The 18,610-nt window shown below is 36.5% G+C and overlaps 1 pseudogene; it reads left to right on the top strand.

Annotated features, from left to right (window-relative positions):
- The first annotated feature begins 825 nt into the window (after window positions 1-825).
- On the top strand, window positions 826-17,387 carry LOC148791999 (glycosyl hydrolase 5 family protein-like; annotated as a pseudogene).
- Window positions 17,388-18,610: the final 1,223 nt, after the last annotated feature.

Genomic DNA, 18,610 nt, shown 5'->3' with positions numbered 1-18,610 from the left:
ATCAGCATGGATCCAGCTAAAGTCAAGGCCATTCAAGATTGGGCACCTCCCACCAGGGTCACCGAACTTCGCTCCTTCCTTGGCCTCGTGAACTACTATCGAAGATTCATCTCTGGATTCTCAGCACGAGCCACTGCCCTCACCAACTTACTGAAGAAGACTAGTATGTGGACCTGGAGTGAATGTTGCCAAACAGCTTTTGATGATTTGAAGAGAGTTGTCTCAGCAGAACCTGTCATCGACTTGCCTGATCCAAGCAAGCTGTATGAGCTACACATAGATGCTTCTGACTTTGCCAATGGTGGAGTCTTGATGCAAGAAGGACATCCCATCGCCTTTGAAAGCCGCAAATTGAATGATACAGAGAGAAGGTACACTGTGCAAGAGAAGGAGATGACAGCAATCGTCCATTGCCTCCGCACATGGCGACACTACCTGCTTGGCTCCAAGTTCGTGGTCAAGACTGACAACATAGCTACTAGTTACTTTCAGTCACAGAAGAAGCTGAGCCCTAAGCAAGCTCGATGGCAAGAATTCTTAGCGGAGTTTGACATGACTCTAGAGTACAAGCCAGGGCCGATGAACAGGGTTGCTGATGCACTTAGCAGGAAGGCCGAGCTTGCAGCACTATCCACAGGTGAAGGTCCCTTTAAAAGCCAGATCAGACTGGACCTCATTAAGCGCATCAAGGAAGGACTCCAGAAGGACCCCATTGCTCAGAGCCTATTGACAGCTGCTCGTGAAGGGAAGACTAGGCGGTTTTGGGTTGAATAATGCCTTCTTTTGACAAAGGGAAGGCGGATATTTGTACCGAGAGTTGAAGACATGAGGAAGACTCTCCTACGTGAATGTCATGACAGCTTATGGGCAGGACACCCTGGGTGGCAACGTACCTTGGCACTTCTACAACATGCCTACTATTGGCCTCATATGGAGCAAGATGTTCGAGAATACACAAGGACATGCCTGATTTGCCAGCAAGACAAGCCTGAGCGTGCCAAGCCTCTTGGACTCCTACAACCTCTCCCAACGCTCTCACAACCTTGGGAGAGTGTTTCCATGGACTTCATCAGTGGTCTTCCTAAAGTGGGAGACTATGCATCCATTATTGTTGTTGTTGATAGATTTTCCAAGTATGCCACTTTCATCCCAGCATCAAAGCACCTTTCAGCTGAAGAAACAGCATACCTTTTCTTCAAGCACGTGGTGAAATATTGGGGAGTCCCACAGAACATTGTTAGTGATCGGGATCCCCGATTCACTAGTGCTTTCTGGACAGATTTATTTAAGCTTCTTGGCTCGAACTTGAACTTCTCCAGCAGCAGCCATCTAGAGTCAGATGGGCAGATAGAGAGAATGAACTCCCTCCTTGAAGAGTACCTCCGCCATTTTGTATCAGCTATACAGAAGAATTGGGTTCGATTGCTGGACATTGCACAGTTCTCCATCAACACACAGAAGAGCTCCTCCACCAATCAGAGTCCTTTTGAAGTCATCACCGGCCAACTACCAAGATGTCCGCACAGCATCGTCAACGACCATCAAGGAAGAAGCCCTCGAGCCTTCACTTTCACCAGGGAATGGAAAGAATGCCTTGACATCACTCGAGCCTCCCTAGAGAAAGCCTCCAGAAGAATGAAGAAATGGGCCGATTTGGGTAGACGACCCGAGAACTTCCAAGTAGGTGACCTGGCCTTAGTAAAACTCCATACCCATTGCCTTAGGTTCTTTCGAAGAGTACACCCCGGGCTTGTAAGAAAATATGAGGGACCCTGTGAAATCCTAGCCAAAGTAGGAGCTTCAGCCTACAGACTCAAATTACCTCCATGGCTAAAAGTACACCCTGTCTTTCATGTAAGCCAACATAAACCCTACCATGCCGACAGCCAAGATACCTCCCGAAACCAAAGTCAACGCCCACATCCATCCTACCAACCACCCAAGAACCGATCCCTCGACTCCATCCTCAGCCATAGGTTGTCCCAATCCTCCCAAACATCAGAATGGGAGTACCTGGTGAAGTGGAAGGGACCTGCAGAAGAAGACACCTGGGAGCTTGCAGAAGACCTCCTTCCGTTCGCAGTGAAGCTGGACGAGTACCTAAGGAAGAATCTTCGATGATGAAGATTGAATTGAGTGGGGGAGACTGTGACGGTTCAGCCACCATCAGCACGCCATCTAAGTGTCTTGGGTTGGGTCCTTGTACTCTTTTTGTAAGGGGGGTATGCCAATGGCAATTATGTAAATAGTAGTATGCATGTTCAGTATTTTGATGTATCATTTTGTCACTCCCCCAAAAGCTTAACGTACTCTTTGAGGGGAGGTAGGTAGTCGAGTGAGCTCATAAGCGTGTAAAGGTTAAACACGAGATCCCTTCGACACTGTATTGTGTGCTTGTGCTTACCACTGATTAATGCAATACAAGTTGCCTTTTGTCTAATTTGTGTGCACTCTTGTTTCCTTTTGTGTGTTGTTGCTTGCATTTGTAGGCTTTCTTGACCCCATCGAGCGCCGCACGGGGCCCCATCGATTAGCCCCGTGACAGCTGTTCGAGAGTTGGAAGACGATGAACAGTATCGGGCTCGAACAGTAGCGGTATTCGGTGAACATGGGGAAAGTTTGGTTTAAATTTAGTGCTAAGGGTAGTTTGGCAAATTTAGGGTTTTCTGGCTTAATGGTGGGAATTTTGGGTAAAAAAAATGAAAGGCGGAGATGAATCTGAATATACAGTGATTTTGTATGTGCAGACGAGTGAGTTTAGCGAAATAGAATCGTTTTCTATGAGTGGAAAAACAAGGGTAGTTTTTGGCCGCATATTGGCAAGGTGAGGTTATTTGGCATTCTCGATTGATTGGTAGAATTAGATTTGTGCAACTAGATCCAGATCAAGAGATCTATTGGGATAGTTAATTTGGTCAATATGAAGCTTCGAAACAAAAACTTTGTGTGATGGAGGAGCAAATAAAGGTATTTTTTGTTGAGATTCTATAGGGCAATGTTTTTTTGGCTTTTTGGATCAATTGGTAGGATTAGATTGGCCCAATTATGACTGGATTATGCAAATCTGGATGGTTAGTGATTCGGTCAATCTAGAGTTTTAAAACAAAATCTTTGTGATGAAAGGGTAAAAAAGGGTATTTTGATGTTAAATTTTATAGGTAGGGATTTTAGGTTTGTATGAGATATGATGGTGATGTTTGATTGGTCAAAGGAGTTGATGCAGCACAATCTGGGCACTCCTAGCTAGCTGAGAGTTGGCTCCTAGCAGTGATGGATGGCACCTGAGAGGAAGAAGAAGGTGAAGGGTTCCCTGGGAGCTCTCCCGGAGGGAATACTCCGATGGCTAAGTTAGAACTCTAGGAAAAACTCAAAGAAGACACAGAGAGTTAAGAGTGCTGAAAGTGCTAGCTTCAATACCTTCTCTTCGTGAGGGTTGGCAAGTGCAGGCTGCTGCTATAGACTGCTACTGCAAGGTATGGACTTCGACAGGCATGCCATGCTTTTTTAGAGACGGCAGGCAGAACGCCGCCTGGCAAGGGATCTGAGCACTGCCACCGGATCCGGTAGGTACGGATGTCAGGCAGATCTCCCTGCAGTCTACCGAGCTACCGTACACCGAACTACCTGGGGTAGATTTGTCTTGCACCGAGGTGCCCGCATTGGAGGCGAGCCTTGAGTAAGTTCGAACAGGAATCTCTACGGTGCTGCCCCGAGGTGTTTCTCCCTCGAGACACTTAGCCAAAGGCCAGGGTGCTCCCTTCTTAGGAAGGAAGAGCTCAGGCCCTGAGAGGAGTTCGGGATCTCCCACACTTGGTGGGAGTCAAGGTTGGCCGGGCGCTAGTCCCCGGTGAGTCGCTTAACCCACCGAGCGGCCGATGTTGGACTCGACGGGTCCCTCCCGTCGAGTCACGGTTGTGTTGTTAGGCTGAGTTGTTCGTCGAGCCAGGTCACGCACACGTGTCCCTGTGCTACGAGGTCGGGCCAAATTACCCTTCATCAGGAGTCAAAGATCATGGGATTTTGGGTTAACAAAAGGGGTCAATAGAATATTGGGTTGGTGAAGGGGTAAACAGGGGAGTTTTGAATTTAAAATTTATGGGCAGATACTTGGGTATGTCTGGAGTTCAATGGTATGGTTTTGACTGGTTCCAAGTTGTAAGGATTAAAGTGATCTAGGTCATAGGTATTTTTGGCTAACGACAAGGCTTGGAATGGATTTTTGGCTTGATCAAGAGGGAAATAAAGGAATTTAGAGTTGAAATTTTATGAGTATATACTTTGGGATGTTTACATATAGATGGTAATGGATGATTTGATGGCCGCGATGTAATTAGGGCTAATGGATGCCATTGGGTTGGGATCAAGTACGTTCAATTGTGGGTTTAGAAGCTTTTGAGATAAATTATTATTATTTTTTTATTTCAAGAGAACTGAAAAGGTTTGATTAGGTATTCGAAATAAGTTTGGGGTTTAGGCAGTAGAGCGGGCAAAAAATATGTGCTAGAGGAAGTTTAACTTTCACCATGCACCTTCAAGATGAAGTGAGCGCCACCAACAATAGGTGATAAAATACATAGGATTCACAGGAAATACTCTTTGATGTATATTGAAGTGACTATGCTCTCCTTAAAATGGATTGGAATGAAATAACAAGGCCAAACTTCATATGATGGCGTGAACACTATAGGTTGAGGTAGTCTATGGCATGAGAAGTCTCAATCTACATCGATCACGTACAATTGTCCGGAGATAGATTAGAATTCTAAGACTTCGAATTAGTCCTCGCTGCAGTTGTGAGCGAGATAGAGTGTTTGCATATACGGTGAACTGGTCAAAGATTGCAGACGTCAACCCATTGGGAGTTTACGTAAGCAATAATAGGGACAATGGCCCTTCAGTTTACAATAGGAACTAGATTCGCTTGAACCAATCAAAGTTGGTTGAGACAAGGGGTAAGGAGAAAAACGAAATTGCACCACGATACTACCACTGCTGGAAATTGAGACTTTCAGTTTACACTAGGATACTGCCACTGTCGGAAATTACAGCAGCAGGGGAAAGGAGAAAAACGAAACAAGATGGTGGTTGCAACGAAGAGAAGAAGAAAGTGGTGGTAGAGAAGAATAAAGAGAGATATATAAAGAAAATGAGAGAAATAAAGAAGGGAAAAGAAATCAGAGGGAAGGTTAACGTCGTTGGTTCGTTATGTCCAAAGTGATGATGAATAGTGCACTCCCTCTAATGGAAAAGTTTGGGTTGGGTTTTGTATTAGGGCATAAGGGTGGTTTCATAATTTTGTGCAGAATAGGGGTATTTTGGCCAATTCAATTAGAAGGGTAAACACTTTTTTTTTTTACATGATTTGATAGGATAGGGCTTTTGAGCATTCCATTAATAGGGCCAAATCGGCCCAATGGTGCTCGGATAAAGGGGATTTGAGGTACAATAATTCTCGTTCACATAAAAACACATAATAGAATCTTAATTTGATGGTGTGAAAATGGAGGAATCTTAAATTAAAATTTAATAGGATTATGTTTCTAAGGGATCTGGATGAATTGGCAAGGTTTTATCAGTTCAAATATGTTCAAATTATGAGAATTTGGGATTCACACATTCTGATTTATGATAAAGCTTGAAGTAGAATCTTGGGCTAAAATTTAATAGTTGAGGGTTCTAGATGAATTTGTGAGGTTTGATTGGTTTAACTGTCCAAGTGTATTCAAAATAGGGGAATTCATGGTATGGGTGATTCGACCAATGAAAAGCCTTTGAATAAAATCTTGGTTTGCTAGAAGGATAATTGGGGAAAAATTGTAAGCTGGAATTTGATAGGTAGTTCAATTGGAAGGTTTATGAATGCATTGGTAGGGTTTGGATGTCTTAGGATGTGTGTCGTAATACAAATATTGAATTTGGATAATTGCAACCAATGAAAGAGCTCAATCTAGAATATTGATTTGATGGATAGGTAGATGGGAGAGTCTTAGGCTAAAACTTGACAGAGTGGTATGATTTTGAATTACAAGGTTAGTGGAAAGGTTTGATCATGTTAGGGACATGTAGATCATAAGTCTTAGGCTCGAGAAGTATTACATTGTCAAAATCGTTAAAATGAAATCTTTGATGGATGAATGGAAGAATCAAGGAATTTAAGGCTGAGATTTGGTATGGTTGCTTAAAAGTTTTGTTTCATGTGATTGAATCTAATTGTGTAACAAATGTGGTGATATGGTACCACTGTAATCATCGGAGGGGAATGATGTAGATTTAATGGTGAATTTAAGGTTATTTGAAATGTAAGGAATGAATAGGATAGGGGATTAAACAAAAATCGGGCGATAATAATAATGAATTTGAATTATTTGATATAATCCATGTGTACGATTAATTCAACAATCAAACTTCATAATTAATGATTTTTTGCTAAAAATAGGAATGGAAACAGAATCCAATTCCATAGTTTACAACAAGGTTTTGAAAAATATGCTAATTGCTAAAGGCGAAAGGCAGAAGAAGAGACAAAATAAAAATGACGTATATGCTGATAGTGGCACATGCAAGTGGAACTATGGAAGTGCGTGGGGCATGCGATCCGTTCACAACAAGAACTCTCTCAGCACACTTCCAACATGATCGGTGTTCGCAAATCTCACCATAAAATTGGAATTCAACACACCATAGGGTTGGGACCCATCATGCATGCGATGTGTGGATACAAATGATGTTGAAACGTGCTAGAACAACAGTTTTTTGTTATGGCAGTGTTCTCTTTATATAAATCCTATTTTCAATGTTTTGTTTTAATTTATAATCTTCCATGCCTAAATGAAATAACTATCTTGCCTAATTAGGTGAATATGTTTATAACATCAAACTAAATTTATTTGTACCAGCACAAAAATAAGTTTAGTTGTAATCTATTTATTGCTTTTGGGATATATTTTATTTCTTTCGTGGCTAATTTTATATTTACTTTTTATATAATTTGTAATATGATTCCTACATTTTTGAAATATTTTTTTGTACATTTATAACATTTTCCACTTTGATTTTTTTTTAATATCTCTCAATGGCTGAGAGGTGTTAACACTAGCATGCCCCTGTGCGATGTACGAGGGAATCCTATATCGTATAAAATGAAAGGAGGAAACAATAGAAAAAATGAAAAATATAAAAAAAAATAATGTTATTGTTCTATTAATATTTTACGGTAAAAATGGTTCAGCATTCAGGTATGTCTCTCCTACTCTTTCTCGACATTGTAAACCCCTCATTAAAAAAAAAAAAGATTGAAATATGAAGATTGTAATGCAAGTGTCTTGTTTAAACTACTTTACACTGATTTGTGCCAGGAATTTAAAATGTCCTCTCAATTGGTTGTTTCATGTAGTTGGATTTTTGTTGTTAAATGTTGGGGTGTGTATGTGTGTGTGTTTGATGTATTTTAGATTCTAATGCTCTAAGTTGTCATTTACAACTAATGCCTTGGTTGAGGTGCTCACACCATGCTCACAGCCACTTGTAGTTGTATATTGGGAATATCACCCTATAAATAAAAATATACAAGTATGGAGATATTCCCAATATACAATTGTAAATGACTGTGAATATGGTGTGAGCATAGTCTTGTGAGGATTAAACACTGTTTTCAAAATCGGATCGGACTGAATGGTCGAACCGGAAAAATCGAGAACCGGTCACCTGATTGGTTTCGTTTTCCTCCAAAATCGTTTTTTCCCCCAAAACCATTGATTTTGGTCAGCAAACCGCTGAACCAATCGGTTAACCGTTCGAACGGTTTTGACCGTTTTTCAATTTTTTATTTTTTTTATTTTTTTGTCAGAACAGGCCGGTCGTTCAGGTCAAACAGTCGAACCGTTTGAGCCGATAACCGGACCCCTGACCGATTCGATCACTGATTCATTTTTAAAAACCATGGCATTAAATTCGAATTTGCTATCTTTATCAACATATTTATTTTCTTTTGAACATCAAAAAGGAAACCTTAAGACTTGAACCATCCCATATATATATATATATATGAATTTATGATTTATCTCATTTCTTTCATTTGATCTTCAATAGCCATATACAAAGGAACATTTCTTGTCCAGTTTCTCCTATTAGATGCCCGCTTATACATTCAAAGTCACAAAGGATGTCTTCTTGGCTAATATCCAGCGAATCGCAATTTGATGGGGGCGGGGTTGGGTTTTGCATGCTCTGTCCCTATACCTAGGAATGCCCGCTTATATATTCAAGGTCACAAAGGATGTCTCCTCCGCTAATATCCAGCCCTCATCCCTATAAATGACAATTTGGCAGGGCGGGGTTGGGTTTTGCATGGTCAGTCCCCAATTCTAAACTCAAATTCCTCCACCCATCCTCACCCCAAATGCGATCAGGGTTAGAAATTCCAACCCCATCCTCGTTTTACAGGAAATAGGGATCCTGAATTTGCCCCGATCATTTTTATTTGTATAGTTACAAATTTATTATTTTTTTAAGCCTACTTACAACATATGATATAGTCAATACTGATTCGGGGCTGGGGCTGGGGTTGGGCGGGATACACAAATATCATCCCTATCTCGTCCCTTCCCCGATCACTAAAGTCTTGGATTTCTTCAAGTTCAAAACCTGCCCTAAACTTTAATTAATGATTAAAAAATTGCTCCTACCGGGGCAGGGCGGGGAGAGCCCGGTGGGGATGGATCAATTTTTCATTATCTACTGATCTACCCATACCATGCATGGTTCATCCACACTTCTCACTGATAGAAATATTGCCATCCCATTTTGTCATATGAAGCAATCAACTTAATGTGGAAATGGTGTTATCTCAAACAGTACGCATGTCAATGGTTCCACCACTTATTGTGACCCCAGGCAAGATCTATTTTGAGGTTATGTTAATATTCATCTCTAACAATAATTAATTTTTATTACTATTTGTTTTTAATTAAAAAACAATTTGAAATAAAAATAAAAATATCATAAATTTAATTATCATTATTATTATTTAAATTAAATACAATTTAAAATACATAACATGTAATTACTGTTAATATTGAAAATCTTTGACGTCTCTTTCCAATTAGAGCATCTCTGCGGTCTGATCCCCATTTCCTTGCTAGCATAGGAAATTTGTAGTTCTTTCGTACAGGTTCTTTTGTGTAATGGGTCGACTAATGCATTTAATTTATCTTCTTGACCCGAAAATTGCTACAGTGTTTACTCAAAAATAAGAACACAATAGCTTAACTTATGGCATTCCGGAAGTTCTACAAGTGCATCTTTTGTTAGAACTTCTCCTGCAACTTAATGAAACCTTTTGGAAATCAAAGAAACAGGAAGAGAAATATGAAGGCAAGCTTTATTGCAACTTGAATTGGGTGAGTGATGTGTTTTTAGATTGGTAGGGGCAAGGGGAAAAAGGGTATGTGATTAGAGAATAATAACGACGAACTAAAGAGAGAGCTGGGATAGGAATGAAAGTTTACAAAAGAAACTGAACTGTTGTTTGGCTAGTTTCTTAATACATCACAATTTTTAATCGTGATAGAATGTGAAACTACAAAATCGAGGTGAGAGAGACAAGGATTTTAGGAATGTTTTTAACAAGGAGGCATAATGCTTTTAGTATACTAACCAATTATATTGTTTTTCTCATTTGATTAATGCTCAATTACGTGGAATTAAAAAAATAAATTTTCAAAAATTTGTAAAAATAAGAATGGGAATTTTGGAGCAAATTTTGAAAGTGATTTAGGTGAGACATGGACTGATTCACTTTATACATGTAGTATATATTTTCTTTTGAGAAAAATAGCATATATTTTACTACTTGGGATTCATGCAATGCACGAGATTTGTTATAAGTGGTGTCAGTGATTATTTAACAATGTTTAAAAATTGACTTGGAGGCTGAACTGTTTTTACTAGTTAGTTATTTGTTTCAAGTAGGGTTGTCAATGGGTCGGGTCTACCCGATAGACCCAAGCCGCTCAAACTGTTTATAACGGTTTTGGTTCTATGATTCATTTGACAAGTCAGTTATGGTTTTATTTTGTGTCCGGGTTATTATTGGTTCATAACCTAATTACCTATTATATTCCAATTGTTTACAGTTTTTATTATTATTATCTATCTATCTATCTATCTATCTATCTATCTATCTATCTATCTATCTATCTATATATTAAAACAAAGTGGTTAAGAAATTTTCTTCTTTTTTTGAATTTTTTATTTTTTTATTCCATGTCATTTTTTTGAAACAACCAATGAGATGCACTTTCCCAATAACCAAAATAATCTCTTCTCCTAAAATTTCTCCTAAACTACCTCTCCCACTATCATTCACTTTCTCCAAAATTATCTATAATTCCTATTTATCTTCTAAATTATCTCTAATTCCTATTTATCTCCAAAATTATCTCTAATTTAGTAGATAGTTTCTCTCCTAAATTATCTGTAATTCCTATTTATCCTCTCCCCTACTTTTTATCTATATTTATCCAAAGAAAGTTTAACTCTATTTAAATAACTAAATATTTTAAAAAACAAAATATTTAACATAACTAGATTTTAAATAGTTACAATAAAGAACTTATGTAATAAATTAAAAAAATCTAAAAGGTAGAAAAATAATTATAACATAATATTGAAATTAATAATAATTTAATATTTTTACATAATATTGTAAATAATGAATTTTACTTATATCAAGTAATAATTCAAGAAAATAACTTTAAAAACATTAATATTTATTAATAATAATTTTAAGTTCTTAATCTATATTTATTATATAATTATATATACTAAAATTAATATTTATTGTTTTTTGTGATAAGTATACTTTCAATGATTATGTATAATTTTTTTGTTTTGTTATTTAACAGAAAACTTTTAATAATTATTGGAGATTAAATTACTATTATTGAAAATTTTAAATTTAATTTATTGTAATTATTGTATTTTTGTTATAAGTTATTGATTAATATTTATTAAAGATTAAATTATTATTTAAGATTATACTATTTATTGACTAGGCTAATATATTTTTAGTACTTATTGTATTTTTAAAATTTTTGTAATTATTGTCTTTTTCATTATCAATATATTTTCAATAATTGTATATTTTCACTATAAATTTTCAATAATTATTAGAGATTAAACTATTGTTATTTATCAGAGATGAGACTATTAACTTAGCTGAAATTATGAGTGTTCATGAGTTGGTTCGATAAGATTGTAGGCTATTTGGCTAACCAAATTGACCTGGTCAGGTTAGGGAGTTGGTCAGTTGAAACTGACTAACCTTTTGTGAAAACCAACCCACTCAAGTTGTATTGATTTGGGGCGATTTTTTGGTTTGGTCAATCGGTTCAAAAGATTTAAACTTAAAAATTATAGTGCAATTATTAAAAAAAATTTTAAAATTAGATTTATGATATAAAACATTATAGACTAAGAAATATGAGAAATTTCCCACTTTTCTATATTAAAATTTATATTTAAAACATAAAATATTAATATATATACATGGTTAGGTCATTTGATTTTGGTCAGTTTACAAATGGCCAAAGTGAAATTAATCCAACTTGGTCGAATTGGGAAAATTTTGAACCAAAGGCAACCTAAAATACTAGAAAACCGACCAACTCGGGTCGAGTTAATCTGGTTGGCCGGTTTCATTAATTTGATGAATAAACCTAACTAAAATTAATTATTATTATTTTTGTATTATACAAATTTATTAAAAGTAGTATATAAAATATGAATAATTATTAATTATTTACAAAGTTGAAAATATAAAGCAATTGTATACTCTTATGTGTTTCTATTAGGCTCATTTACTAGAACGCATCTTTAGGAATGGCAATTTTCCCCATCCTCAACAGGGACCCGACTTCCCCGACCCGATGGGGTCGAGGATAGGGATTATGGCGGGGGCAGGGACAGGGATTAATAAGAATTCTTGGTCGGGGTCGGTGTCAGGGTTGGGGATGGGGATTGTGGTCCCCACCCCGCCCCGACCCTGACTATATCTATCTATCAATCTCTCTCTCTCTCTATATATATAATGTTATTTATATTAAATATACTACTATATTATTTATTATATATATATATATCAAAACATATTTAAAACATTATTTATAATTCAAAAATTTTATTTACTTTAAATAAAATTAATTAAAAAATAGCATTATCTGAAAACATTTTGGGGATTTGGGTCCCCACGGGGAAACCATCCCCATCGGGGATCGGGGATGGGGGTTAATTTTAGAATCGGAGTCGGGGACGGGGAATATGATCCATGCCCTGTTGCCATTCCTACACACCTTATAGTTTTACATATTTACTTAAACATGCCTTATAGTTTTATTTTACTGAAACATCCCATATATTTTACAACTTATTTACTTAATCTACCTTTCATTAAGGAGTGCTTGTTTTGCCATTAAACCCATGTTTTTTTATTCCAAAAATACCCTTAATACACTTTTTTTTGTATAAAAAACAAAATTGACCAAATATAACCAACAGAGTGGTTGCCCGTGTCTTATTAAGGGCAAAAATGGCATTTTTATTTTTATTTTCTTTTGATTAAATTTATTTAAATGAACATTAGGGTCAACATTGTCATTCTCCACTACCATCTAATGGGTGATTGATCAAATCCATTGCAAATTATAAGTGGTGTTTTAGTAAGATGCTAACTATAGGGTAGATTTTAGTAAATCCATGAAACTATAAGGGGATATTTTAGTAAATGACCTTTTTTATTATTTAGCTTTCGCTTGATAAATCTCGTGCATCGCATGGGTCCCCACTAGTTATTATTATTATTATTATTATTATTATTATTATTATTATTATTATATGTAATGTAAGCATTTTACATGTCTAAAATTGTAATTATAGGCAAGGTTTAAATCTTAAAACCCTTAACCCTTTTCATTTTCTGATAGCACTTACTCTGTTCGGTTGTTCCTCATTAAAGATTGAATGAATAGAGGGGAAACTACATGCTCGTTGCTCAAGACTTTTCTCTCTGTTAGATCTCAGCTCAATCTTTCTCTTGTTCGAACTTCAGATATGAAGCTAGCAACTTGGCAAGTTGCGTGCTTTGTGCTCATTCTTGAGAGTTCAAACTTGAAAAGTGGAATCCCAATGACCAAAGCGTGATGTATGAAGGTGAAGTTATGTTTTTTTGTTCCATTTTGAAAACTTTCTGAAGCATCAAAACGGCTAAAGCATGGTTTTTGTTTCATTTTCTCTTATTCGTCTTCTGCAGTGGTGGTGGTGGTGAGATTCACCTCGAACTCTTATCGTTTGGAGCAGATGGATCGTGAATACAAAGCAAATCCTTCCGATGAAGAGTGGGAAGTGGCATTAATTAGTAAAAAATGCTTAAAATTTTTTTACAATGCCACCAATAACTTCTCAGGGTTTAAATATCCAACCGCTATAGGGGTGCACATGGATCGGATAATGGCACTATCCGATCCGATATTCGATTATATTTGGTCAAATTCGGATCACCCCCTGATTGGATCTTCGGATTGGATCTTTGATCCGATTATAAATCGGATTGGATTCGGGTCATCCCTATCTGATCCCATGTGTTTATATATATATATATAGGTGGTAGAATAATTAATTTAAGACGTGGTTGCCTTCTTCTTGACATATTGTCAAAGCCTTGATATGTGGACAAGACTGGTTTCTAGACTTAGATATTAGTAAATAAAGAAACATTGTTTCTTTGACTTCAGATTTATTTGATGGATATACTAAATCCTTTCAATGTTTATTTTTATTAGAAAATACTACTCCAGAAAACAATACTTGATGGAGTTTAAGAGTTTTGATCATCATGAAATGGTAAGAAAAATTAACACAAACCAAGTGCTTTTTTCTTTCATTATAATTACATGTATACAAGTATGTTTTGATTATTTTTTCTTATAGGAGTGGAAGCTTGGACTAAAAGATTGGAAATGGAAAAAGTGCAATTGGATTTATTTTGGAGTTTTGGACTTGGTTGGTGGATTTGGAGTTGTCTTTTAAGTATTGCATATTTTGTAGAATCTTAAACTTTTGGAGATTTTGTAATTTTTTTTTGTTCAGATCGGACTAATGGAGTTGTTTTATTGACACTTGAGAAATTTAGTGGTTTTGAACTTTTGATGGTTTAACGGATTGTAGACTTATGGTTTAAAGGTTTAATGGATGATTGAGAATTTGTTAAAATTTTAATTCTTGAGGATTTAATGGATTGTCAATCAATCTTGAAGTATGTATGTCTAAGGGAGGATCCTTTAATGGTTTCAATTCTTGTAGTGGTTTTATGAATGATTTAATAGTTTAATAGATGTTTGAGGGAGGATTCATTAAAATTTTAATTCTTGAAGAATGCAGGTTTGCTTAGTTGTTTCCCATGAGCTTCAACTTAATTGCTATTATTTAGTTTTTAATAAGGTTAAACCGAAATTATACATTTATATGTAGGTTGTAATTATAAGATACTTTTTATAAACAAATCATTTAATGGTTATTTTATATGCATGTCAATTTGCTGTTTACAAATTGATTTTTAGCAAGATTAGTCACATCTACTCATAACAAGTTATTGAATAAAATGTTATTTTCTTATAAAAAATTATGGGTTTTAAGTATGTTTTTTTGTTTAATCGGATTCAATCGGGTTAGACCCGATTGTCTTGGTTACCCATTGGTTCGACATCAGTTTTAAAATAATAGAACCGATCCGATTTTGTTCAATTCCAGTACAATCGGTTTTAGCGATCGGTTCGGAATGCCATAGACAACCTAATCCAAGGGGTTCAATCGGAGTACTTAAATATGTAGAGCAAAATCTTGTATTTTGTATTATCTTGTATGTATTTTCACTATATATATTTGTATTTGTATTCTTTTCAACAGAGCCAAACAACAAAATCAATGGCAACACCATATTGGTTGAAATATTGAATTATTGCAACCTCAGGTTGAAGGGACAACCACATTAGCAAACCCGGTTGGTGTTGCAGCAGCGTTGATGGCAATGGCTTCTTTGGCGACAAATACTTTGACCCATCCCTCTGGATTAATGGGTTGACCCGGATGGCCACCATGTTTCGTGGCACAGCCAATGTTGTCGGTATGGGTTTAAGGAATGGGCTCAGAGGACCCGGGCAGAACGTGAATGAGTGGTACAGGTATACCCTGAATACTGTATTTGATATGAAAAGGGATATTAAGGGTGCAACTTTTGAGATTGGTACAGACCACAGAGTATGTGTTGCATAGATCTTTTTGTATTCAAAAGCGTATGGTTTAAGGTAAATTTGTATTTTGGTTCATTTTTGCTTGTATTTGGCAATTTTACATTTTTGCATTGATAAATGACAGATTAATGCATATTTACATTGATAATAAGACTTAAAAGTAAGTCAATAAAAAAGAAGTAAATTTGTATTTAAGTGGGCTTTTGATAAAAAAACATATTCTTTATTGAAATTGGTGTTTACATCTTTTACAAATAAAAGTATGTTTGTTAAGAAGGTAAATTTATCAATGCAAAACAAACCCAACATTACATCTTATATGAACCATTTTACACTCTATATATTTGCATATTTTTCAAACGCAGCCTTAATCTTTATCTTATTAGGTATATGCAAAAGGGAGCTGAAGTAGTGCACTTAGCAAACCCTAAGGCTGTGTTTGGAAATGATGCAAATAAGTGTGAATGCAAATTTGTAGAGAGTAAAATGGTTCATATAAATTGCAATGTTGGGTTAGTTTTGCACTAACAAATTTATCTTCTTACCAAACAGACTTTTGGATGCAAACACTAATTCCAATAAACCATATGTTTTTTTTTTTTTTATTAAAAGCCCATTTGAATGTAAATATGCATTGGTCTGTCATTTGTCAATGCATAAATGAAATGTTGCCAAACACAAGAAAAAATGAATCAGAGTCCAAATTAACCCTGACCCAGGATTTACACTCCATTTGCATCGTTCCAAACTCAGCCTAATGTTCTCGTTATACTTTCAGGGCTAAATTATGATAAAGATTTCACTTTTCTGGTTAATCAACCAGTTAATAACCTAACATTTACGGGGAAGCTAGTGTTTGAGCTTCACTGGTACGGGTTAATGGGAAGGCTTGGGAGAGGGGCAACCCGAACCAAGTTTGTACAACTGTTGTAGACAACTTTATGAGAAAAGGGGGGTTTGTGTTGGACCAAGGGTGGCCACTGTTTCCCAGTGAGTTTGGTGTGGACCAGAGGGGAAATAACGTAAATGGCAATAGGTTATTGAATTGCTTGTTTGGTGTTGCAGCTGAACTGGATTTTGATTGGGCCTTGTGGACACTAGTAGGGAGTTTATTACTTGAGTTGAGAGAAGGGAAGATAGGGATGGATGATACTTATGGTGTTTGGAGTTGGAAGTGGTGTAAGACCCGTAACTCAAACTTTATGGAGAGGATCTCCGTACTCCAATCTCCCTTCCAAGGTATGTTATTGCTTTCTTCCATATATAGTTACAATCCTTTGTTAGATTAGGAAGATCCAATGCCAATCCTATTTTGATTCTTTAATACTAAGTACTAATCACACCCAAATAGAAGGTAGAAACTAGAAATATAGGTTTGGGCCGTTTAAATGGATCAGTCATGGATCCTATTATATAGGCCCAAATTAAACTCAAGTAGACTTAGGATCCATTTGATCAATATCAGAACATGCAAATGGGTTAGAGGGGGATGTACATCATCCATTCAGAATTGGGCCCATACCTAGCCAAATTATCTGCTCTCCAAATGATCCGTCCCAATAAAATAATCAATATTCCTTTCTCCTTTTCTACTCTTCTTTCAGTACTTTGTGTCGTTTGAACAGAATGCAGGCCCAGGTCTTTCAGATGTGAGGCCATACAAAGTGATTTTCCATCCCTCAACTGGCCTTTGTGTCCTAAGGAAGTCTCTATTTGAGCCATTAAAGCTTGGATCATGTACTGAATCTGAAGCCTAGAGATATACACCACAGAAAAACCAAGTGTTGAAGGGCACATATACTTCTGCATACAAACTGATGAGACATGAGTTGGGCAAGCCATTCAAGCTTGGAATCTTCTGCAGCGATCCTAGTTCGAAACGGGGTTTGATATCAGACTCGAAGATGATTAGATGTCGACTATACTAACACCATTATCACTGCTCCCTGCAAATGCTTAAGCAGAGATGACAAGTATGGTCCTGCGAGTCAATGGTTCAAAATCGTTACTGATACTAGATGTTCAACGGCTACAAAATTTTCATTGTGGACCATGATGAGTCCATTTCTGAATTCGATTATGTAAGAAGAATTTCAACTGGAGAGAACAATTCATGGTTGGGGAAGCTGTACTCTGTATGGCAACTCATACCTGCAACTGAAGGCTTCCATAAATAATATAACGATTAAGGAAAAGAAGCGATAGTATTATAAAAGGGAAAATTTTCAACTAGTATCCTACACTTTGGTCTCGAATCTGACAATTCAGTAACATTCAAAATGTGTCAATCCAATACTTGCTGTTGACAGCCCGTTAACCAACCGTTAAATAGTGACATTTGAAAAGACACAATGTCTTGATGGTTAACATCAAGCACTGGATTGACATGTTTTAAAAGTTCAGACACTTATTTGTCACATTTTAATGTTTGAGGACCAAAATAACACTAGACCCAAATTACAGATACTAATCGAGAATTTTCATTACAAAATAATGAAAAACATTATTTAGTCCAGGAAAAGTTTATACAAAAGAGTTCATGAATAATGAATATCTTGATACCGTTCACTATTCAACAACAATTTAAACAATATAAACCAGGTTTACATATATTGAAATCAATTATTAATTTGGATCAATAATTTAACCAAAAAGTTAAAGATTGGATTGAGTTAGAGTTATTTGGAGCCCACGGTCAATGTGAAGGAGTTCACATCTGCCCCCACAGAATGCACCCAAAAACACCTTTATGCACATCTGAGCGTGCATTAATAACATCTCTCATATTTGTCATTGAAAATTATTTTTAATATATGGTTGAAATGTGCTATTGCCTGTAGAATGTTTTCGAGGCACATTCTGTGGGGGAATTCACATCTCCGCCCCACAATACATCCCTGCTGTAAATGAAAAATATCTCCCCATGATGACATCATTGATTCTAGTATCATCCCCTTGTGGGGTAGAGATGTGAATTCTTCTATGGGAGACAGGGGGACAGTCGGACAGATTTAAATTCAATGTGAATACAGAAAACTAACCTCACGTGATTTGATCCATCCAATCCAGACTCCGGATGACTGGACTAACGACCTGCATATGCTGGTGCATTTATTGAGTTCACATCTCTCGATGATGACATCACCAGTTTTGATACATCATGGGAAGATGTTTCAAATACACGGCGGGAATGTGCTTTGGGGCGGAGATGTGGTCTCGCATTTATCATGCGTCCAGCGAGCATTGTCCTGTGCTAGAGATTGTTACACGTGTAATATGTTAGTTCCATAACTAGTGAGTAGTGAGTG

This window comes from Nelumbo nucifera, chromosome 4, assembly GCF_055504915.1.
Source record: "Nelumbo nucifera cultivar China Antique chromosome 4, China Antique-T2T, whole genome shotgun sequence".
In the NCBI taxonomy this organism is placed as follows: Eukaryota; Viridiplantae; Streptophyta; class Magnoliopsida; order Proteales; family Nelumbonaceae; genus Nelumbo; species Nelumbo nucifera.
This window is presented reverse-complemented; position numbering and strand designations above follow the sequence as displayed.